Source organism: Topomyia yanbarensis, chromosome 2, assembly GCF_030247195.1.
Source record: "Topomyia yanbarensis strain Yona2022 chromosome 2, ASM3024719v1, whole genome shotgun sequence".
Lineage (NCBI taxonomy): Eukaryota > Metazoa > Arthropoda > Insecta > Diptera > Culicidae > Topomyia > Topomyia yanbarensis.
In genome coordinates this window covers 325770632-325796342 of record NC_080671.1, presented here as the reverse complement: position 1 = coordinate 325796342, position 25711 = coordinate 325770632, and the positions used below count along the sequence as shown (strand labels likewise).

At 38.9% G+C, this 25711-nt stretch overlaps 1 protein-coding gene across 3 annotated transcripts in view; it reads left to right on the top strand.

Annotated features, from left to right (window-relative positions):
* LOC131683823 (basement membrane-specific heparan sulfate proteoglycan core protein-like) overlaps window positions 1-25711 on the top strand; it is a 171344-nt gene that overhangs the window by 54467 nt on the left and 91166 nt on the right. For all 3 annotated transcript variants that reach the window (XM_058966153.1, XM_058966155.1, XM_058966154.1), the window contains exon 2: window positions 10202-10291. The gene's annotated coding sequence lies outside the window, so the exon portion shown is untranslated. The remainder of the gene's footprint in view (window positions 1-10201; window positions 10292-25711) is intronic.

Here is a 25711-nt window from a genome sequence, read left to right as displayed (position 1 = left end):
ACCTCAATTGTTACTAGGGATTGTTACCTCTTTTCTACGAGAGAATTTTTTTTTATTATTTTTTAACTCCTCAAAGGGAAAAATGAATGAAGCAATTTGGCGCAGGAGGACCAATCAAGCGTAAAGTAACTTGTTACTGTTATGAAGTAACAAGTTACTTTACGCTTGTCCGGACATGCCGTAGACTCGGGTGATTCGCATTTCTAATGCCAAAAGATCCTGACGCCTGCAGTAGCAGACAACGGGTAAAGTCGCCGGTAAAATCTAAGCTTGCTGATATGATCCTTTTCACGCTTTTCTAAACTTTTTTTCCTTTAACTCCTTGCTCTCATTTGAGTACTATGACTCTTAATATTGAAAAATATACTTCACCTTCCAGTTCCTTGCTAATGAAAAGCCGTAACAACAGTTGACAAATTGACTCAATAGGTCGTTAATAAAAAAAATGGTAAAAAAGGGTCATTCACCCCTAGAAACCCCATCTTTAGTGGAGTTTATTAGAGACTATTGATGCCTTTTGCAGACTCCGAAAAGAAAAGATAGAAAAGGTTGACAGAATAGAATCCAAGGGAAGCAAGTGAAGGTCATCGCCATCCAAAAACCAGGAAAACCAGCCTCCGACCACAACTCGTATCGACCGATTGCAATGCTGTCCTGTATCCGAAAGTTCGATAAAATTATCTTGTTTTGCCTCGACAATTGGGTTGAAGCAAATGGCTTACTGTCAGATAATTGATTTGGTTTCCGCAAAGACAAAGGGACGAACCATTGCCTTGCGTTGCTTTCTACAGAAATCCAAAAGGCCTATGCTAGCAAAGAGCAGATGGCATCAGCGGGGTTTTGACTCAATTTCGAACAACATTCTGTCAGAGAAGCTGCATCAGCATGGTCTTTCACCAATTTTAAATAACTTTTTGCTAAACCTGTTGTCTGAAAAGCACATGCACTTTTCGCATGACGATTTAACAACATTGCGATTTAGCTACATGGGCTCATGTCTAAGTCCCCTACTCTTCAATTTTTACGTGAATGACATTGACATAATTGATGCACGCTATAGCAACTTGCAGACGACGGGGTGGTCTCTGTTACAGGGTCCAATGCTGCCGATTTGCATGGACCATTGCAAGATACCTTGGACAATTTGTCTGCTAGGGCTGTCCAGCTGGGTATCGAGTTCTCCACGGAGAAAACTGAATTGGTTGTCTTTTCTAGGAAGCGTGAGCCGGCACAACTCCAGCTTCTATTAATGGATGCAACGATCAATCAGGTTTTCACATTTAAATATCTCGGGGTCTGATTCAACTCTAAAGGTACCTGGGGATGTCACATTAGGTATTTGAAACAGACATGCCAACAAAGGATCAATTTTCTCCAGACGATAACTGGAACATGGTAGGGGGCCCACCCAGGAGACCTGATCAGATTGTACCAAACAACGATATTGTCGGGGTGGAGTACGGGTGTTTCTGTTTCCGCTCCGCTGCAAACATACACTTCATCAAGCTGGAGAGAATCCAGTATCATTGCTTGCGCATTGCCTTGGGTTGCATGCACTCGACCCATACGATCCTTGTCCTTGTCCTTGTACTTCGACTACATGGCACAGAGCATCAATCCTGCTTCGTGCAATCCCAACCGTGTCCGTTTCCTAGATACTTCTGATTCTACTGTGTTCTTCGACACATCCATGAAGGAAGAGATTCGTGGAATCCCGGATCACATAAGCCCTCAAGTGATCCCCAATATATTTTATGATAAATTCCAAGAAGTTGACTGTGACAAAATGTTCTCACTGCCGGATCAAATCTCGATGGGTCCACTGGCTTCGGTATCTTCAATAATACTATCACCGCTTCATTCAAGCTCAATGATCCCGCTTCAGTTTACGTCGCATAATTAGGTGCTATTCAGTACACCCTTGGCATCATCGAGACTCTACCCACAGATCACTACTTCATCATTTCGGACAGCCTCAGCTCAATCGAGGCTCTTTGTGCGGTGAAGCCTAAAAAGTAATTGCCGTATTCTTACCAGAATCTTACCAGATTACCTTTGTTTGGGTCCCCTCTCATTGCTCTATTCAGGGTAATGAAAAGGCCGACTCTTTAGCAAAGGTGAGCGCATTAGAAGTTGACATCTATGAAAGACCAATTTGCTTCAACGAATTTTTCAGTATTTGTCATCAGAGGACACTCGACAGTTGGCAAAACTCGTGGAGCAATGGGAAACTTGGACGATGGTTACATTCGATTATCCCGAAGGTATCAACGAAGCCTTGGTTCAGCGGGGGTGGATGTGGGTCGGGATTCCATACGTCCCGGCTTATGTCCAACCACTACACATTGGATGCGCATTTGCGACGTATTGGGCTCACGGAGAGTAGTCGGTGCACTTGTAATGAAGGTTATCACGACATCGATCACGTTGTCTGGGTGTGCGCCGGGTATTGCGGCGCCAGATCACAGTTAAATGATTTCCTCCGGGCCCGAGGTAGACCGCCCGATGTTCCAGTTTGGGATATCCTGGCAAGTCGCGATCTTCCCTATATGTCTCTCATCTACCTTTTTATTAAAAAGACAAATATCCTAATCTAGTCCATATCCTATATTAATCATTTTAGTGACTGCCGTCACCTTTACCGCGCCTGCGTAAAATGAATTCAAAGCGAGAGCAGGTCGATGGTCTGATCATCTACCATCTACCAGCCTGAGGCTCTAACTCATGCCACTGATCTTCTCTTTGCCTGAAAGTTGCAAGTTTTGTTCTTCTTTCCCTGTCATCGTGCTCGCCTACTCCCCCTGTTCCTGATACAACTCCTGCTGCTGATACAAAAACCAATTTGTAAAACATTGCTAGTTTAAAGATAGCCTTGAACCTTTTCATTTTTTTTATTTCCCATCTTGTATATCTAATTGTATTCCTAGTTTAAAGATAGCTGTGAAATTTCTCATAAAAGTTTGTTCCCCTTCTTGTATATTAAGCTACGTTCCTAGTCTTAAGATAGCTGTAAAAATTTTTTTTGTAAAAAATAACTATTGTTTAATCTTGTATATCGAATCGTATTTTTAGTTTAAGATAGTTGTAAGGAATGTTTCTCTCAATATTAAAAAATATTTGTGCATTGTAACCTCTTAGTTTTAAGATTTTTTTTTATTTCGGTTATAAAGGTTTTAACCTTAAGATCATTCGCCTCTTCGGGTTAGAAAAATCTCTTATGAAAAATTTCTAACCCTATGTGCGGGGTCGGGACTCGAACCCAGGTGCGCTGCGTACAAGACAATCGATTTACCAACTACGCTACGCCCACCCCAGTATTATTTTTTTTAGTTTTAAGATATTCAAAATGTAAAAAAATAATTTGGCACCGCCAAGCTAACGCATTTGTGGCTATTAAATAAACTGAATAATAACTCGTAATAACAAACAATATTTATCTGTGAAAAGCCGAAAATTTTTCGGTTTTTGACGCATCTACTACCCAGTGTGCGTTTAAAATGTTTAAAACTGTTGATTTTCAACTCTTCGTAACTCGCAATAGCAAACAACATTTATTATCAAAAAGTTCAAAATAATTGAATTTATATATATTGTCTACCATGTCTCATGTCTCAAATTGGTTAGCTTGGAAGCTAACCAGTTTGAGACATTTTTAGCAGAGCGTAAATGTACGGGTGCTTGACAGGTCGCGAAAAATGTACACAGGTTCCAACTATGTTTGAAACATTTTCAAACCCACCTCTGCACAGTAGGCCTGGCCGTTTTAATATTTGCGATGTATGAAAATATGCTTCAAATATTAATATTGACAAGGAAAACACTACAAAATAACAGTAACGTTTTCCAGGATGCTTTTCAATACTGGTTGTGTAAGGGTTAAAATAGAATAGAATTATTGTCATTAAATTTTGCCTTAATCTGAAAATTCTGATAAGTTTTGGTCAATTTAATCAATATCTAATCGCTGACCCCACGTTTATTTACAAATTTTGTAGTGAAATAAGTGATATGTTAGCTGTTCAACATGTTCTAAGCTAAGTCGATTGCGTTTTTCACTGTAAAAGTAGGTATTTTGAGCGAGTACCTACCTAATTTCGTCAAAAGTAGAACAGCCCCTAAAATGAGAAATAAGTGGCTTTGTCACTATTATTCTGATGTTCACTAATCTGAGCAACTATGACTATTGTTCGCTATATAAAAGTTATCCATATTATATAAAACGAGCTAGAATATTTGGCTGCGGACTAAATGAGACACCGAAAATAAAAATCGCGAAAATAGAACATGCTTCGTAAAAACTGTTTTAAATATACTAGAAGACGAATTTCGCGCCAACTCGAACAAATGTTGCCAGCACCCTCTCAGATTCTAATGAAACTTTTTTGTACATAAGAAGTTTGTCACAAAAAGCCACTTTGCATACTTTGTTTTTCCAAAAATGATCGAGACTGTCTTTTGAAAAGGGCCAAACTTTTTTTACCATATTTTTCAAGTGGATGTAGTATAAAAATGACAAATCCTACAAAAAAATGTTGTAGGAGTGATTTTCACAAAATTAGTCAAATTTTTGAATAAAAATATTGAAAAAATTCTTCATTGACTCCTACACTGAAAAAAATCGATTTTAAAAATTTAAAGTCGATTTACAAAAAAACCCCATTTTTGATTTGGATGAAATTTTGTTCCAAGATAGGTAATTATGTTCCCTACCTACCGGCAAAAATTCAAGTTGGGCACTTTCAAGAAAAAAAGTTATTTGAAAAAAACTTTTCCTTGTCCAAACTGATTTTTTTTCTTCAGTGTATTTTTATCGCAAACTGAACCAATGAAAGTCATAATCATGTTAGAATCCATTTTCCCAGCTGCTAGTTGCCTGATACATACAAAAAGTATCAGTAACGAATTTGGTATATATTCATAACAAACCTGAATGAAAACTGGAAGATTGGAAGATCGGAAGACTGGAAGACTTGAAGACTGCAGTTCATTTGTTTCTCTCAAAACGGATAAATTTAATGAACAATTGACAAACTTTTCTAAAATTTATTTTATGTCTGCTCCAGCAGCACAACACAAAAACAAGGCAAAATTTGCAAGCTTGTGTAGATTCCAGTCAAAGTATGAGTTAAGCGCAGAATGGCATTTTGTTGCAGCATGCCATGGAAAAGGACCTTATGATACCATTGGTGGCACTCTCAAGCGAATGGCAAAAAGATCCAGGCTTGCTCGCGACTATGGAAATACCATAATAACTCCCCGAGAGTTATATAACTGTGCAGTTGAACATACTGATTAAAAATTTAACAAAATTAATTTACTGCTACATATTCACTGAACAGTACAACAAAATGTCAGAAGAACTCTAAGAGCTGTATAATAACGCCAAAACAATATCTGGAACTCAAAAATTCTACAGTTTTGTGCCTATTCAAAAGTGGCAAAGTAGAGACGAAAAGGTATTCTAATTCAGAAGATTAATTAAAAATATTTTCCTTGTATAGAAATAATACAAAATAGCATGCACGAAGATAGTTTTAAGACAAATGTAATATATAAAAATAAATAAATAAATAATTATGTAGAATTCAATACATAATGTTGTCGTGGTTGTTTCTTTCTCTGATTCTTCCTCAGTACTGAACAAGAAAATAAATAAGTAATAATGGAACATTTGTTTAACGACATAACCTCTTTTCAATAGGATTCTTGATTAAGGGGTTACATACCTTTTAGTGATAAAATGCCAAGAAAGTTTGAATTTACGTAAAGGATTAAAGCAATGATTTCATTACATCAAATTTATATTTTGGTAGTACATTTTCAGTAAAATAAACAAGCATAAGTTTATAAAAATAAATTGATAATTGGCGGTGCTATGGCTTTTTCCCCGAAACCCTTTTTTATTTGAGAGGTTTGCGGTGATCACGATTGGAGACATCTATTGGTCGTCTAAATCTGGTCTAAGACATCTAAAATCCCAAAACTCAAAAAATTCCGTTGGTCTATAAGTATTCCTCATACCTCAACGAGTTGAATAAATAATAATTTTTTCCTGCATTCGACAACGTTTTTAGTAAAAAATCGCTGTTTTAAACTTTAAAAATTGTATTAAAAAATCTTATCTATGAAACAAAAATTTATGAATAAAAAAAGAATCGTTAAAGCACAAGAAAAATTAATTATGATCAATTGAAAAAAAATAAATAATAATCGATTGAGTAGTTTATCGGCTATCGCGATCACGGAAAAGCCATTTTTAGTAAAACGACATTTCGAGATAATCGAGTTTAAAATTTCAAATTACCGCTGCTCTTGGTAGACGAAGCGCGCTTGGAAGCGCTGTAAATTTAGATCGATTCTATTACTCAGATAAAGTAATAAAAAATTCGATTTCAAGGAAAATGAAAAAGTAGTTAACGCCTTAATAAAAATATGCTTAGTTGGTAAATTAGACAATATCTTCTCACAAACTGAGATTTATTGGATTCTGAGATGATTATGACTTTCATTGGTTTAGTTCTCGATAACAATACACTAAAGAAAAAAATTCAGTTTGGATAAGAAAGGGTTTTTTTTCAAATAACTTTTTTTCTTAACAGTGCCCAACTTGATTTTTTGATGGTAGGTAGGGAACATAAGTATCTACCTTGGAACAAAACTTCATCCAAATCAAAAATGTTTTTTTGTAAATCGACTTTAAATTTTTAAAATATATTTTTTTCAGTGTAGGAGTCAATGAAGAATTTTTTCAATATTTTTTTAGAAAATTTGACTAATTTTGTAAAAACCACTCCTACATCTTTTTTTGTAGGATTTGTCATTTTTAGACTATAGCCATTGAAAAAAAATAGGGAAAAAAATTTGGCCCTTTTCTAAAGACAGTCTAGATCAGTCTACTTTCGACCATCAAAGACAGCGGTCACGATACTCAGTGTGCTCCTGCTTCTATCCGAGCCAGTGCAAAGCGAACGAAAAAAACAGTTACTTGTGTGCATTGTTTGAAGAACAAAGGATACCGTTATTTGTATTCCTGCGTGATCTTTCAAGATAACTGAGTCTCATCAACAAAACGTGATTATTCGGCCTAACACAGTGGCCATTGACTTCAGGTCTTTTCGCATAAGATCAAATATTCGTGATATGGAACATCTGCTGAAGGTGAAAATGCAGCTTCGGTTTTCGGAAGTCACCTGCATACAGCTTGAGCACGTCAGGCATGCGGTGCTGGTAACGTTCAACAAATTCGCTCAGGCGAAAAGATTTATTTCGCAGAACAACTTGAAACATGCGCTTGTTTGTGACAACGCTGAAATCAAGATCCCTAAATACATGAACAATGGAAATATTGAAGTTAAATTGCATGATTTATCTCCACTTACTTGCAAAGTGGCAATTAAAAGATTCATGTCGAATTTCGGAGCAGTGGGATCTATTACGGAGGACACATGGAGAAACTACTTCCCAGGTATTTCAAATGGTGTCTTTGTGGTGAGAATGCGGGTAGATCAACCCATTCCCTCCTACCTTACCCTGCAGTACAAAACTGAAGGGGGTGATACCATTACACAGCGAACTCTTTGTACATATTAAGGACAAACGAATACGTGCCAGTTCTGTGAACAAACGGCACACTACGGACAACCCTGCCCAGAAACCGCTGAGGAAAGACTCTCCTGCAGAAAGAAATGCCAACACCCAAGCTCCAACATTTTCAACTGAACCGCAAACGGTTGCCAAATTTGTGGCTGCTGTTCAGGCAATAATGACAACTGTAAAAGCTACGTCAATACTTCAAACTTAACAACTAATACCACCAGTGAAGAAACTACCACCAAGGATGGAGTGTTCACATTCGTGACCCGCAAGGGCAAGAAGTCAGGAAGAACATCTGATCGTGAGTATCAAGTCAGTAATCAAGATGCTGATACGGGCGTAAACGACAACGAGAGTGACATGGATAACCCCGAAATTGGCGAGAGAAGGAACATCTTCCCGACGCGAAAAAAGATCTCAGCTCACAATAGCAAGTTGCGCGCACGGGATCTTATGGGCTCAAAATAAAATGTCTTGTAGTTTTCATTTTTTACATCTAGTAAATATATAAAAGACCCATGGCTCCTCTAAGCTAACGCATTGAGCCGTGCCAAATAACCTAATTAAAAAAAAGAACAGTCTAGATCACTTTTGGAAAAACAAAATATGCAAAGTGGCTTTTTGTGACAAAGTCTTTATGTACAGAAAGTTTTATTGGCATCTGAGAGGGTGCTGCCAACTCTGAATACAATTTGGCGCGAAATTCGTCAGAATGTAAAAATAGGATAAAAACTTCAAGCGTAAAAATTGTACAGGAGCTCTTCGATACACGAGTCAATTGAAAAAATCTTCAGCATAAAACCCTAAGACTTCTTTATTGGACTTTTAATCTTGAAGGTAACGCTATTCGGATTTTCCTACGAGATAATTAATCTAATGTGAACTTTCTAAGCGATTCTTATGCTGAAGGATCCCTGTCCGATTTTTACGCCTGATTATTATATTCGATTTTTACATTCTAAAATATTTTTAATAGGTTTTGCAAAGCGTCCTTGCAACTTTTATTTTCGGTCGTTCGAATATAAATACTAGATTTTCAAAAACGTTAAATGAACCTCATGAAATCGATGAAATGAAAAAACCCACGATTCGGTCGGGTTAAAATGATTTGGAAAAACCCGATTAAACCCCTAAAATAACAACCCGGGAAGATGGAATTTTTTCCAACGATACATCACTGCTCGTGGTCAAATGTCACTTGAAATGTTAAACAACAAAATTGGCACCGTCAAACAAGCACAGTGTTCCATGCCATAAAACGAACTGCAAATAAATCCTATTGTTAAAAGCCGACCATTTGCATAGCTATGAAATAAGAACGCCATTACGCCATACTTGGATTGACTATGCTTTTACTGAGTTAAGCTCTGGGCTAAAAATCGAAACTCTTACCCGGCGAATATCCATTATTTTTTTTTCGGAGCGTGCTTTTAACTTTGAAGTGATCCAATTAAATTATTAACTAACAACCGCAAACGGTGCCGATCAAAACGTTTGTTTCTAGAAGTACCCCGCGCACCGCAGCCGTCTGTGCCCGTTTTCCAAAAAATTCCAAAAGCGGTCATTAGCGCTTATTTTTGGCAGTCAAATTTTACGCTACTTCCCGTTTTTCCGCTTTTCTGCGGTGAAGTTCCAACAGCTGCCGGCACCAGTGCATGAAAACTTTGTGAACGACAGTTTTTACGGTTCGAAATAATAATTGTACATGAATTCAAAACTTTAGCGCATGGGGCGAAACGATTTGATGAATTGTGCTTTACTCGGTCGCCTATTTGGGCATGGCCAGTGTACTTTTATGGGGTCTAGGGTGACGACAAGCGTTTCCATTCTAGCTACTCCCATCTGGACTCTATGCCTTGTTATTTTTAATATGTTTTCCACCTCCTAATCACCCGTTGCTCTTGCTTCTGGAGGATGTTGGTCTGGTGTTGCGGTGGGAATGTACGGCACTGATTCTGCCGAACGTGCATTTATTTCACTTTTTGTGCTCCCGATGCTCGCTCTAACGAATTTGCAGCACGCGAGGTAAATATTTGCTCTGCTTTTCCTGTACGAGTTTTTCTCACTATCATGGATCCTGTTTGCTGAAATGTTGGTTAGTACACAGCAGGTAGGTGGACTTACCTAGTGGTGTGCGGAGTTCAGTTTAGCGTGGATGTTGTTTCGTGAGGATGAAGCGTTAACCGGAAAAATGCGGAACAGCATTTAGCGTTGCACTGAACCAAGGCGGATGCGTGACGATTGGAGCAAAAAATTGCTGTTCGGCTGAAACAGGTGTTACAGCTAACAGTTAGATTTAGGCTGAGTATATAATAAACCAAAATGGCTGTTAGCTAGGCTTTGTTTTGAAAACAGTGCGAATGACTGTTTACATTCTGAGTGTGATTATTCTACATTAACAAATATTCGTTAATGAAAATTGCTTAAAATCATCGTAATATTTTGCTTAATCGTTGGTGTATATTACTACCTGTTTATTATTTTTGGTTATTTTTGATTTGATGGAGTTGAATGAAAAATCCGAAAATTAGGTCAATTTCAGTACCAAAACTACGTGATAAAATTTCAACTAACTAACGAATAATATATTTTCTTCTTTCCATTTCAGATTTGTGAGTGTGATAAGGACCGACATTCCGATCGTGATTTAACGCAACCGCTGCATTCTCCGAGAGAGCAAAGAGCTGCCTGTTTGCAGGTAACGGCAGAAAACCCTCGCCAATCGATCATCTACACGAGACAGCTGTGAGATGACCCAATTAACTCATCCTAGGAGCAGTGCTAACACCCACACTGGGCACACTTCATTTCCTCACTTTTCCTCTACGAGACGTTCCATTCCCTTTCCATGGCTCACTATCGAGTCATTACCGTGACGCTTTTGAGCTTCTGACGAGACGGCTAAAGAAATAATGACATAATGAAAAAGTAGAAATGTGACTCAATTACTAACCAGCCAGCGTACCGGCGAAGAGGATAGAAACGAGCGGACATTTATTTGACGCGAAATGGGAAAAACCGATCGATGATTGTAGGAAACACAGCGAGACTCAATCTTCTGGCAGATGATTTCTTGCTTCTGCGATTTTTCAAACCATGCTCAAACTCCGTCGTGAGAGCCGCGCGGTCCCCGTTTGGGGAAAACGAAACAAGACGGAAACAAAAAGGTCCTTGTGAAAATAAATTGAACGGCTTGTTTTCTTTTCCAGAGAAGTTCTAACGAAGAAACTTGTCTTGTCTTGTCTTGTTCCGTGATCCGAGGGCTTATTTCGTGTTTATCTTGGAAATGGGCAGGGATCAATAACTTTGCGTAGTAGGAAAAATGGCGATATTACCGAGCAAACTGTTTGCTTAGTAAGATACGATGATATGTTGTATCTCTCTAAGAAGAAAAACGTCTCGAACGGATAGACTCGCTAAATTCGATTATAGACGGAAGACGAAAATATGTCAAAGCATTTGATCGGAATGACGTAAATCACTAATTACAAACATATAACTGGGATTGTTTTTTTTTTCAATCCATTTATTTGACTTTGCCTATTACGATGGTTTGTAGATTTAAATTTTCTTTATAATTGTACATTGCTTCGAAAATGATTTTTGTTTATTATTTTAAATCTAAGGGAGACAACTTTGAGACTAACATGAACTAGGAAAAAAGATTGCAGGGAATAATTGAGTTTAATAACACTGTTGATCGCATTTTTACAGACTAGGGATACAGATTAACATTTTTAAATAGGAAATAATATTAAATTTAATTAATACTAGGAAAAGCACATTTCAAGGACAGAAGAGAGAGAAGATAGAGAATGCTAGAGCGGAAGAAGAACATTAAGATTGTCCAACCAACTATCTGTAGGCGGGTTAACACGATCTCGTATTAAGGCTCTGGAGCGGGTTAGCTCTGGGACGGTGCTGCCAGGATGATGATGATGCAGCAGAACCCGAGGTGGTTGACTTTTTCTGTTCTAATAGATGCAATACACATTCGCTTCGCTGTAGCAGTGGCTTCAGATTATGCAGAACCTTGTGTCTATTGCAGACCACGATGACCCGACAAAAAGGAGACAGGGAATTTCCGGAAAGGAAAAAAAGAAGAGCAGGGATGCCAGGTATATGTTTCAAATGTCTTCACATTTCATAAAAAATGTCTTCCTTTGTCTTCAACGGTCAGGATTCTGAATCGGTTATTGATTTTGAGCCAGAATTCGACCATAAATCAGTCAGACATGCAAGCAAATTTGTCTTTAGGGTTGCCACCTCTGGAGAGGCTTTGACCCGGAGATTTTCACTGATCTGGGGGGTGGTGGATTTTGAGTGGAACGAGACAGAAATTGGAATCAAAGTGATTGCTAGGCATTTTAAAGCACTTTAATCGCTCTTTATTACCACGTTAAAGTAAAACTGTAAATTTTTCACGCTTGAGAACGGTTTTATCGGTTTAATGTGGTGTAGTATTTCACTTCCCCGACTAAGTGCCAAGAATACAAAAGCACCAGCTACTCTCACTGTGGAGGATAACTCGAACGAGCATTGCTCTGCTCCACAACTAACAGGAGAAGGAGAGCAAAGGAGGCAGAGCTGCGACATCACACTATGTGGTGTCGGTTATTCGTCACCAACAAATTTTAATTTCGCAACAAAGGGCAAAACTCACCTCCCTAGCCCAGTTAAGGATCGCTGCTGGAGTAGCAACAACACCGCAAGAACTCGTTTGATGTTGACCTAGTCAGTTGGAATAGAACAAATCTGCCAGACCTTAGTGCAGCTGGTGATAAGCACCACTAAGAGTGAAATGATTTGGTAAAATTGCAGTAAAATAACTTTTTTACACCATTTTGAGCGACTTAGTGGAATGCAACATTTAAATTGTAGCACATAGCGAAATATTACTTTCCTTAACCCTCCGGAAGTCGCGCATATGGCTTACCGAACAAGCAGCCGCTGGTCCCCTAAGACGATTTCGCTAGTTTTTCAGAGCATCGTGCACTTGCACGATTTCCGGAAGGTTAATTTGTAGTAAATTTTATTTGTTTTTCATTTTCATTGCTTTGTGAAAGAAATTAGCAATATTTTTTGAACTCTTCGCCACCTTGAAACGAAGGGTTAGTCGGGAAAAATAAATCTGAACCACAGTAATAGTTAATTTAGACTTTTTAAATATTTTGTAAAGAATCAATTAATTCCAAAAAAATGCTATGCTTCTTCCCACCAAACCCGGAGAAATTGATGTAAAACCCGGAGACCCGGAGATCGCTCCAGAAAACCGGAGTCTCCGGGTCAAACCCGGAGGGGTGGCAACCCTATTTGTCTTCGAAATGAAAAACACATCATCACAACATTTCAAATGTCTTCCAAATAAAGACAAATCTTCAAATCAGGCATCTCTGAAGAAGAGAAAAAAAGATAGGCGGGTAATGTCTGTGACATAACCGGAGTGTTGTGATTACACTTCGTGCTGTTATTTCAAATCTAATCATAGGGGAGAGTGGGGATAGATTTTTTTTTGTACAGTGTATTTCCACCGATTAGTTGTTTGTATTGATCGCTCCAATTATTGTTTTAATATTTGACGTGATTTGTGCCGTTAAATCGTCGTTTATCGTATCAGTCGGCTCAAAATTTTATTTTTGCCCTTGACATTGTGAAATTTTAAAGTGTTTCCTTTTGTTTTTGTGTCGTGATAAATCCAGTGAAAAATCGAGATTGTTTACTTCACCGTATCTGTATGTAATTACCCACAAAAAAATTCACGCGTTCGCTTCGCCATCTGTACGCGTGTAGCGGAAAGTATTTTCCACATTAGGCCATTACAAATCTTTTTAAAAATTATGTCCCAGCACAGATTTTTTCTGAACGGGGGGGGGGGGGGGGGGGGGGGGGTAGTTGCAAACAAAAAATAAATATTTATTTTTATTAAAACACATTTTTTTTTTCTTTTTACAATTTCTTTCGATTGTTCTCGTAGACATTTTCGCAAAGTGATTCCGTATAGCAGGGTTTAGCTTTTTTTTACTTGGGCAACTCAGGCAAACATAACTGAATCAATCAAAAGTTCATATAAGAAAGGGATACTAAAGTTTTTCGTTTTAAATAATTTCCCGAACATTGCAATTTCTAATAGTGGTTTAATCTGTTTCTAAATTCCCAATAAAAGCTTGAAAGTTCTCTAAGAACTTGATGTGAACATTAGAGTTCTTTTAGGTTAATACTTTTGGTTGTTTGAATAGTTTTCGTTCCGTCGAGGCGGCACATGGACCGACTTTCCACAAAAAGCATGAAACGTTAAAGATGACCCTGCTTGATAACAATGTACAGAAATAGGATTGCAACATTTTACTTATGTAGGGGAACTGTGGGTAAGACGGACAGGATGGGTAAGACGGACACATGGTTATTTTAGGGATATAACATTAAAACTTCAATTGCATTGTTTGTGTATCATTATGGGTAACCTTGAATTATGAAACACTTAGTAGGCCTTGAATACTGCTAAACGTGTACAATTTAAGCAAATATTGATAATCAGTAGTGCAGTTTCGTGCGGATGTAATTTCCAAGTTTCCGACTTTAAGGTTTAGCGATGAAAAAATCAATTCTTTCGCGGATTTTTTTTTTCTTTATTTCGATAAAGTAACTCTTAAGTAACACCTTCGTGAAAAATAACAGGTAAGTTTATTTATGCGTAAATAAGTACAAACGTTTAAAAAATTTGTGTACTGGTGGGGTAAGACGAACAGTCTTGATTAATTCTATTGATTCATCCTTTTTATGAATGTCTCGCCCGTAGAAACGAGATTAAAGCAGTCAAATGTGAAGAGCCATCAAGTTAGCTGAAGTCTCACATGCAGTAAACTGCAGGATGTACGGTAATGTGCCCGAGGCTCAATACGGAATTCCTAGAACCTGGTAGACGATTTTGTGCAGGTCCCATACTCTGGCTGTGTGTAATCGAGGAACTAATGTTACCAATTACGCGTTTAAGATATAACTTTCCAGTTTTGTATAAGTGATTGTGACTGATCATTGGAACTGATTGTCTAGCTCTCTTTATGACAACGGCAAAAACGATATTAGAAAATGCATCATTTGCTTCAACTCTAAATCGAACCCCAAAACGTCATTTTTCACCTCGAATTGAACATATATATCAAGAAGAACCACAATCTATTCTAAACATCCGCAAGAAACAGTAAATTTTAATATTTTGCATTGTGATCATCTTTTCTGCAGCATGTCCGTCTTACCCCCACCATATGTCCGTTTCACCCGCAGTCTGGAAAAAGTGCAGATATTTCTTCGTTTTCCAGTTCTTTAAAAAATGCTACTTATTGATTTTTGTAATATAATTCCTCTGGGCACTCCAAAGCCAACATATGGAGCTACAGCTTGGAGTATTACATGTTGACAAAAACATGCTCTTACTATGTTATATTTCAGTATATGCTTAATATGTCCGTCTTACCCCCAGTTCCCCTACTTTTGCAAAACATTCTGGAATGAATCCAAAGGGGCTCCACAAATGTAAAATGTGCGTCAATGGATTTATTTATTGCAGATATGGTTTTCTCGGACATTTTTTCGATGGCGTATTTCGTATACATTAGCCTGGTGAACGTACATTCTGTGCATACTATGATTTTTCGAGCTCTAGTGGAAACATCAGCTTTGGTTTATCGCTTGTGCTTGAAGACTTTTAGATTTGTTTGTTTGGTACATGATAGTAATACGGCTCTGTTCCGTGTACATCTTCAAAATCCTTGCATTTTTTCCCCACTTTGTTGCGCAGTAGGTAGCCACATCAGAGAAATTCATTTTATAGTACGGATTCACGAAACGTATAGGAATCATCAGTTAGTTTTTGCCTTTTTCATATAAGGAAGGCTCTGAAACTCGACTTTTTAAGCTAGAGTGTCGAGTGTCATATACCACTAGATTCAGTTCGTTCGAGTGTCATATACCACTAGATTCAGTTCGTCGATATCTACAAATGTCTGTATGTTTTATAGTATAACGTGTGGAGGCTGATTCGGTCCTGAAATACAGCGAGAATTTGAGTTGGCTTTGTGGCAAAGCTCCTCAATGCAGGCTTTCTTGTTCAGCTTGACTGCTTTGTTGAGAACGGTTCTTGCAGCTCGGTCCCATCTTTCGGTGTCATTACGAGCCCTCTGACTTCTTTTTATTGTTATTTTAAATATATTTGACGCGGCTCCATGCGTTAGCACAACTGAGCCGTGGATTTTTCGTGTTTTTACAATATGTAAAAATAGAAAAAAATATAGTTACAGCATGTTCGTCGGGTTTTGTTGACATCTTACTGCGGCGTGTTGAGATCCTCTTCCTTGATGGTGAAATATTAGGTGCGATGTCTGCCGCACCTTGGGGGTCATTCGGTCCGTCTTCTCTCGTGTTTTCGTTTATATCTATGTCGTCATCGGTACTGCATTCATCTTGCTTGCGGTCGGATGTTCTTATTTGTTGTTTGTGCTTACGGGTCGCTGTTGTAAATCCTACTTCATCGGTGTTTATTGGTGATGCTGGTTGATTGTTTGGAAACATTTGCTGTAATTGTTGTTACTTCGACGTTGGTAATGGCAGTTGGTTTAGTGGTACTGGGCTCGATCGTTGTTGTACTGGTGTTTGTGAATGCCCGGTCCGCTGTCGTTGGTTTACCAACCGGTTGTGGTTTAGCATACGATGATTGTATACCGGCTTTGGTCGTATCAGGTGGAATTTCCTTAGCAGTTTATGCGCAAGATTTCTCGTGGTGTAGCGGCTGATCACACTATTGACACGTAGGAATCTCTCCTGGGTACGTGACTAGTGTTCGTTGAGAATCTTCAACACCGTGAGGTGATTTGCATGTGAAAGTCAAGTAAGAGGGAATAGGTTTTGATGGACGCATTTTCACCACACGAACGTCGTTGCGGAATGGGGAGAAGTTCCTCCAAGTATCTTCCTTAACACTATTCACCACTCCGTATTTTGACATGACTTGTTTGATAGCGGAGGAACTAGTACGTGCTGCCAGGTCATGTATCTTTATTTCAATACTGTCAACATCTATATGCGTTGGGATAATGTATAAAATGTCATTACATTAGATTCATGTTGTTCTGGAAAGCAAATTATTCTGCTTGACTAATGTTTTTTATCATATTCAGTACTGCATGGCCTAAATGATGGGATTGCACCGCGTTAACTTCTGCTACGTTGAGCTTCATGTTCACCTTCAACATGTGCTCCACTTCAGGAATTGATTGTCTTACCGGACATTTCGTGTCGTCAACAGCAACACAGTTTGCCCGCAATAGCACATACTCTTGCTTTGCATTGTCACTCATTGTTTGTTCACGTTTCCCACACTAGGTAGAAGGAATCAATTTTTGCCTTTGCAAATAGACCAAGCGTCGCGCGGGTAAATTTGATTACTTGCCCTACTATAGCAGCTGAGCGATTTATAGCTTCTGAACTGAGCGAGATGAGAAATCGAACTGTTCTCTGACTTCTTTTCCAAGTTCGGAGGCAACTTATACGTAAATCGATAATCCGCGTATTGCACCCGGCGACCGTTTCTCGGTTTCCCATTCCTTGGTATAGTCGCATTACACGCCCATGTTAGTAGTTCCGTGAACTTGTTCGCATTTAGGTTGAAGAGGATGCCCTCAAATTCAAGTTCTTCGACGAGCAGGTCCTTGTGAAAGATCGCTGTTTTCCACCTTCACTCGTTTATCTCCCACATATTCAAACCGTGCCCTGTTATCAATGCTGTACCAGATGGCTTGGTGGTCACTGTGGGTATATCCTCGCATACTTTCCAGTCCATCTTACCTGTTACTCCAAGGCTACAAAAATTGACATCGATAATGGATTCCCGGCTCTCCCTGCAGTAAGTGCCGATGATACCATTGTTTGTAAGATCTATATTTAGCTTTGCTAGAGACTTCTTGATCGCTGATGGCCAGACAAAGTCCTTTTGATTCCAGCGTCCATCTCGACAATTTCGCATGTTCCTGGCTCATGGAATATTTCAGAATTAAAGTCTCTTCGGCTCCTTGGAAAACGGCTTATTCGATTTTCACAAGCTTAGTCATAAATGGAAGGTTTAGTAGCAGATTTTGATCTGGTCAAGTTTATACGAATCGCACATATGGCTGCGGAAATACGATATGAACACTACGATCCCATATGAAATCTTTAAATGTCGAAAGCCCTTCAGTGAACCTCATGCATATTGAATATTGAACCACATATAAATCGCCAGAAGTCTGATTTGAATTCAGGTTGTTACCTCATCGAAATTATTTTCGAATGCCACAATCGATTCTGTCACTATCTACTGGTGAATTTAAAATGGAATTGATTCAGAAGTCGGTCTGTATTAGCCTTTCCAGGAGGTGGTTGTTTGATAATTTACAGGCGGGTCCTTCCTTCCGCGAACAGTAAACGTTTCGTTTGATGTTGGACTGGATTGACGATTTCATTCGGACGTCATATCTACCAGCGAATAGTCTAAATAAAAATAATCATGGGATGGCAATTTCCAAAACTACCATAATAGTTTTCAATGACGAAAAGCAAAAAACTCTATGAAAGCAATTGTTGTTCTATAAAAAGCGACAGTTTTTTTTTTTAAATTTTAGTTATTATAAAAAAAATGCCCCGTGATTTTTTTCAGCGATATTGAAGGGGGGGGGGGGGAGAGTGACATAATTTTTAAAAAAGATTTGTAATGGCCTTACAACTTGACGCACAGTGCAGTGAGATGAAAACGAAAAGCCGGACCTAGGGCGGGTAGAAAATCGTCATTATGGCAAATCAGAGGACGACTTTATCGAATGCATGGGATTTTGCAAAAATGTGCATATGTAGTACAGGAAACAACTTAACAAGCCGTTCTGGAAAAAACTTGCGAAAAACCCAAATTTATTTTGGATGTGCAATCAATGCGTCAAGCTTTGCTCGCTTTCGTAATACCGTTTCTTTGCTTGGATGTGTTATCGCTGGGAAAAGGGATGACGTATGTACTGAACTAAAGGTCGTGTTATCAAAAACAACCTGCAAGTTTCGAGCCTCGCCAGAAAGGTTTCAACAGCCACTCCAGTCCGGCCAAATTCCGACACCTCTCGACCACCTCAGAATCGTCGTCGCGAGGATGGCCCTGATCCGAGTAATTCTTGTCGTTAGCAAGGAGACTGTCGAAAAAATGTCCAAAGAGAAACTAAATTGAAACGAGGAGAGTTATTCCGCTTGTTGAAAAAGGCACCCTGCAAAGGCACGTCAGTACCCAAAACTTCACATCCTTCAAAGTTGGAGTTCACCCAAAGTACCGTGATGCACTCTTAACCCTGCCACATGACCGCAAGGCATATCGTTCTGGGAATTTGAGAATAGTCGTACCTAGAAGATTTGGTGCCCGCCGATTAATTTTCCTCCGCCCTCAGAAGTCGCATGTACTCCGCTAATCCAACCCGGTCCATCAACCCTACAAACGACTCCGCAACGATTAGCGATGCCACTATACCAAACAAAGCGCTGATGTGTTCTTCGCTTCCAGTAATTTGCCTTTTGCTCTAACATCTTGTTACCAGATGTTAACCATTTCTCTCGCCGACGACGATCGTCGCATTCTGGGGCGCGACGTAGCTGATTTGCTCTCTGCTGAACCTGATCCATCTTCCAATAGCATCGAGGTTTACTACCAGAATGTTGGTGGCTTAAATTCATTAACGGACAGCTATTTGCTCGCGACCACGAGCTGCTGTTATGACGTCATTACCTTAACCGAAACGTGGCTAGACAACCGTACTCTGTTTCGCCAGGTGTTTGGTTCAACATTCGATGTCTACCTCTGTGACCGCAACGCCCTCATTAGCCACAAGACATCAGGTGGTGGTGTACCCGAGCAAATACTCATGGGTTCAAACACCACATAGCCCCTTGAAAAGACCTTAAACGTGGTCCGTGCCAAAATTCACAACCATCAAGACACCATAAAATGGTCTCAATGACCCATAAATACACCAACATATGGTATTTTATATGGGATCTACCGGACCATGGTGATGGTGTTTTCATGGGTTGAACCCATTTCAAACACCCATGTCAAACCCCATGGCCATGGGTGTATTATGGGCTTTTCATTTGCTCGGGTACTTATCGCCGTTCGCCATGTTATAAAAGCCCGAGTGATCAACGATGACTGGTGGGCGAGCTCCGAGCAAGTATAACTGCCAGTGAAAACTGCCGATTGCAATCTGATCCTGTGGTCGTGTGTTTTCCCACCTGACAGAATTCGTGATTACAGTCTGATTGATGTACATCTTTCCTCCGTTTCTTTCATCACCTCGATCGCTGACCCGTCTAATGATATTGTCATACTGGGCGACTTTAAATTACCTGACTGTCTGGTTCCCCCGGCCCAGATGGTTTCCTCGATTCTTATCAAAAAGTGCATCAGCGGGTTTCTTGGATCACTTCGGAGGGTCTTCGTGCTATCACTCACTACTGGAACATTTCCTTCCTGCTGGAAAGCAGTGCACATGTATGCAGTTCATAAAAACCTGTTTTAATCCACCTATTGGTGCAATTGTGCCTTTCTCGTTTGCCCAAACAACGGAAATGGTTGGTTATGTTCAATACAATGATGGAAATGTATATTACATGTTTAGTACGATTTACACATACATACAATGGATCGACAGCCAAGATCTTGAGATACTATGTGTCGACACTGAAACATGGCTTGAAACCAGCGGCGGATCAAGGAGGAAGATTCGGGGGGTCCGGACCCTGCCAAAAATTTTCAACTGGTTAGGACATTTTAAACTAGTTTTAATTTTAAAGTAGCAACCCCTCATTGCATACTCCTACCTAAGCCTTTATAGGGCAGGGATTAGGTTGACGATTTTTAGAGTGATTGCATAACCTTTCTATATTAGAAAGGCAAAAATATGCCAAAGTCCAAAAGAGTCAATTTTCGTCAAAAATTTTTTTTCGAGATTTCATCAAATCTCAACGATTTATGCATTTTAAAGTCATTTGGCATCAAAAATTCAATTTTTGAAATTTTCCCTTACTCACCCCTTTGAGAATTTTTCATTTCAGTTTATATGGGAATTTGCTGTGTGGTCGCACTCTTCAACCAGTAACTCCGGAACCGGAAGTCCAATCAATGAAAAATTCAATAGCCGATGGTAAGGTTGTACCTTTCATTTGTGACTAAATTTGTGCAAATCGGTTTAGCCATCTCTGAGAAACAGAGGGGACATTTTTTCCACATACGCACATACATACACACAGACATTTTCCGATCGCGACGAACTGAGTCGAATGGCATATGACACACGGACCTCCGGGCCGGGATTAGATTGACGATTTTTAGAGTGATTGCATAACCTTTCTATATGAGAAAGGCAAAAAGGAAACAAATCGAACATTGATAATTATCGGGGAATCTAGTGTTTAAGTGCCGTATCAAACTATTCGAGCTGGTTGTTTTAGACCCTACTACTGCGCTGATTTCGTTCCTACCTCGATGGAAGGCAACTCCAAATCAGTATTAAGGACTGTCTATCTGCACCATTATTCGCTACATTCGACATCCCTCAAGAAAACCATCTCGCCCCAGTGATATTCATCCTCTACTTTAATGACGTCAATATCAAATTACAGGCACCCCGCCTTTCCTTCGCCGACGACATGAAATTTTTTCGACAAATACGAGATAAAACCGATACCGAGTCTCTTCATAGTGAATTAGAGAACTTTAGTACGGATTGTGATCTAAACAGAATGATTTTAAACCAGAGTAAATGCTCAATCGTTACATTCACGCGAAAACGCTATCCGATTAAGTTTAACAGCCATTTCTTCGACTCGAGCATTCCAAAACACTCTCACGTCAAGAATCTCGGAGTCATCATGGATTCGGCACTAACATTCAAACCACATACATCATTCATTGAGGATAAGTCATCATGACAGCTTGGGTTCACTCAACACTAGAATATTATTCTGCTGTTTGAAATCCGTACAACCAGAACGGCGTTAACAGAATCGAGGTTATCCAACGCCGGTTCATACGCTTTGCACTCCGACATCTTCCTTGGTAAAACAGATTTCAGTTGCCGAGCTACGAAAACCGTTGTCAGTTAACACAGCTCGACACTCTAAGCATCCGGAGGGACTGCTTTCGAGCCCTGTTCATCACGGACTTACTGTCTGCCAGGGTGGCTTGCCCTACAATCCTCGGAAGCCTGGATCTTTAAGCTCACGTTCAAGTTCTACGCAATAACTCTCTTCTGCGAGTCGCGTTAAGGAGAACCAATTATGAGCGCCAAAGTGCTGTTACCGGACTTCAGCGTGTTTTTAACAGTTTGGCGACGGCTTTTGACTTCAAAAAGGAATTTCATTAAAGCTAAAATAATGTCAATTCTGAAACGATACTAGTTTAAGTAACCACAATTGGGACCAAGGGATCTGTCGGTGAAGGTACAACAAATAAACAAAACTCGAGTTGCATAAACGCAATGTTTGGTAACCGCATTCTTTGCTCGTCACTGAGAAAGTCAGAGATAAGGAAATCTAGTATTTGCAGCTGTCCTCAGGGTGACGTTCTGTTACAAATCTACGGGTTTGCTGACGATTACCAGATACTAATTACTGCACTTTGACTTTTTACTACAAGCATTAAGAGTTGTCGAACAGTGGTGCCAACAAGTTAAATTATCAGGTAATCCAAATAAAACTTTAATGGTTTTTTTCACGATGAAGCGAATTATGAATGCAGATCAAGTCAAATACGTTGGAGTTATATTGGACTCCATACTGAATTAGTCTATTCACAAGGTTTTTTGGTGAAAAATATTTGCGTTTGATTTGATACAGAAAGTGTTAGTCTATTCATTCAATTTCCATATACATAATAAAGCAACATATGAACAACATATTTTTTTTATTGCGAAATCTAGAAAAATGTGTGAGTGACTCCACTATAACTCAAAATGTCCTGGATCGTTCTGAAATTTTGCACCGTTCTTCTTCGTATCATTGCCCAAGTGTTTACGGGAGCTTTTTACAAAATTATTGATATTATTTTTTACAATAACATGTTAATTAATTTTTTTAGCGAAGATCGGGTTTTTGGATTCTAAGGAGCTACGAAAAAATTCAAAAGCGAGAAAAATAAAAGGCTGCAGTCACCTGTGAAGAAGAACAATGCAATTTTCAAAACGATTGATCTAGTAGATTTTGAGTTATGATGTACTTCGTAAAACATGTTTTCGAAGAGGTGCCTCCGTAGATTCACTGTCACTCGTTCAATTTCGAGTATTTTGCAATGAAATTTTGAAAAAAATGTTGTTTATTCGTGAGATTAGTATATTGAAATTGGAATTTTTTTAAAATGTGTCTTTCGGTAGAATTAACCTTAACTATCTGCCCTTCAATTTTCATGGACTTGAGATACAAAAATTCACACAAAATAACGCAGCCTGGCTCATACAATCTAAATCAATTTTAATATAATCAAACAATTCTAACCTCCGCAAAAACTCCGAACAGTATCTTCCTAAATTATTATAATTTGGAACTTATTCTACCATATATGTACTGAGCTTTCCATACGCTCCCCAACACTGGCTAGTAGATAATTTTTGAAATAAATCATTTGCTTTTAGGCAGCTCTTGATCCACAAACGTGCATTTTTGAAAAAGCCAATATTCTAAAAAACCAAGATCTTAAGCTAAAGAATGCCTAGAATATTACACACTCGCTAGTGCTATCTGATGGCTTTAATTCAAATTAATCGGGTTGACCTTGACTTGACCTAAAAAAAAATGATGTTATCTTCAGATACAGAAACGGTTGGACTAATCACAGATGATATAGATTTTGGCAAATGGGTGAATTTGAAATGTGAGCTCTTTGATATTTTATCACGTTCTCTTGTAGGGCTGCGTATATTTACCTATATTATGAATAAATTGAATGCATTTGATGTTAGAGCAGAGTGGGGTCAAGTAAGTCAGTTTTTTTGGCGTTGGTATTTTCGCACTGATTTTGACAAACAAGAACTCTTTGGAACGGTTATTCATCTGGCAACGTTTTGGAAATAATGATTTTGTGCATGGCTAAATAATTTTCAAGCTAAATCCAATAAGGCGATGGTACTTTTTTCCATGTTTTTAAAATCTGGGGATACGATAAATCACTAGATTCGAGAGTAAATAAAACAATGTACACACCTAGAAACTCAGCAGTTCAACTTGTATTTAAAGAATATAAATACTGCCGATTATTTAAAAATTAATACATAATTAATAAATATTTATTTAGGTATTAATTTGTCCATGGACGTCATTCAGATAAGAAAATGATAAGGTGACAAATGTTGCGAAAAATCATGAAACCGCGGAAGGAAATGTTGACAAAACATATTTTTTCAGCAGTTGCGTCTGGTTTTGTACTTGCAAATGACTTCTTCGGTGTCCTCGTCGTCACCTCAGTGTGGAATTGAAGTTGTGCATTATGACTCACATGGTTGCTTAGCTGTGCGACAATCACGTTTGCGTTTCGTAGCATTTTTTGGGGGCCTTTACTTAATTTTTTGCCTTTCTCATATAGAAAGGTTATGCAATCACTCTGAAAAACGTCAACTTAATCCCGGCCCAGAGGGCCGAGTGTCATATCCCATTCGACTCAGTTCGTCGAGATCGGAAAAAGTCTGTATGTGTGTGTGTATGTGTGTATGTATGTATGTGTGTATGTGTGTGTGTATGTATGTGCGTCTGTATCAAATAATGTCACTCATTTTTCTCAGAGATGGCTGGACCGATTTGCCCAAACTTAGTCTCAAATGAAAGGTGCAACCTTCCCATCGGCTGCTATTGAATTTTGGATCGAGCGGAATTCTGGTTCCGGAATTACGGGTTTCAGAGTGCGGCCACACAAAAATTTCTCATATAAACTATAGGAAAAATTAAAAATAGAATTTTTATTTTTGATGCTAAATGTGTTCAAGGTGCATGAAACGTCGAGATTTGATGCAAACTCGAAAAAAAATTTGACGATGATTCACTTTTTTGGATTTTGGCATATTTTTGCCATTCTCATATAGAAAGATTATGCAATCACTTTGAAAAACGTCAACCTAATCCCGGCCAAATTTTTTTTTCGACTCGCATAAGGTTTCTGGATTTTAACAGGGGTGTAGTTGATGGTTTACGGGGAGGGGTTACACCCCCGCTCTACTGTTCACTCCCCTCGTTTAAAAATCTCCTTAAATCACCCCTCAGACCACCACCCCATCCAGCCCTCATACCCCTCTCTTTCAACCCCATTATCTTTAAACCACCACTATATCACAAAGCATACCAATTTAAGCTGGGGAATCGTTCGTTCATGGGACTTTCGCCCTCCTCACATACCCACCCCTGCATGACAAAATGAGTTAGCAAGCAGATAACATTGATCTAATGCTGATTAGGCTAATGGAGTATGATATTTTTTTGTTTCAAGTGTTTCACCGTCGACACGTAGCTCATCAAGTTCGTGGCTGGCATGCCATTGTGTATAAGTGCAAAGTGTACTAAGAATGTAATGGACATTTCCACAATTATGTTGAACATAAAAAGCCTCCGTGCCATAGTTTAGAGAAATGAGAAAGGCACAATTGCACCGCTAGGTGGATTAAAACAGGTTTTTATCATGTTTTTTGATTATCTACTTCAAAAACATACAGCAAATATTATATTCATACTCAGTTGCGTTTCCGCTTCGCCTCATCAGAAACCGACACTAACTTATTGTCGGAATAGATTAGCGCCGGCTTGACGCAAATCCCTTAAAACTAAAACACACTTTGTGTTTCAATCGAACGACTGATCAAACGTGATGTCCCGTTCGAGCAGAAGTTCTGTTTATGCCGATGAGACACAGTGAAGCCGAAACTTCTGCTCGAACTGGACATCACGTTTGATCAGTCGTTTGATTGAAACACAAAGTGTGTTTTAGTTTTAGACTGGTTTTACCAACAAATTTTCACCCTAGTGAAAAATTTTGGTTTTTACCAAATTTTCCTCCTTAGGGTGAAATATAGCATAGTGAAAT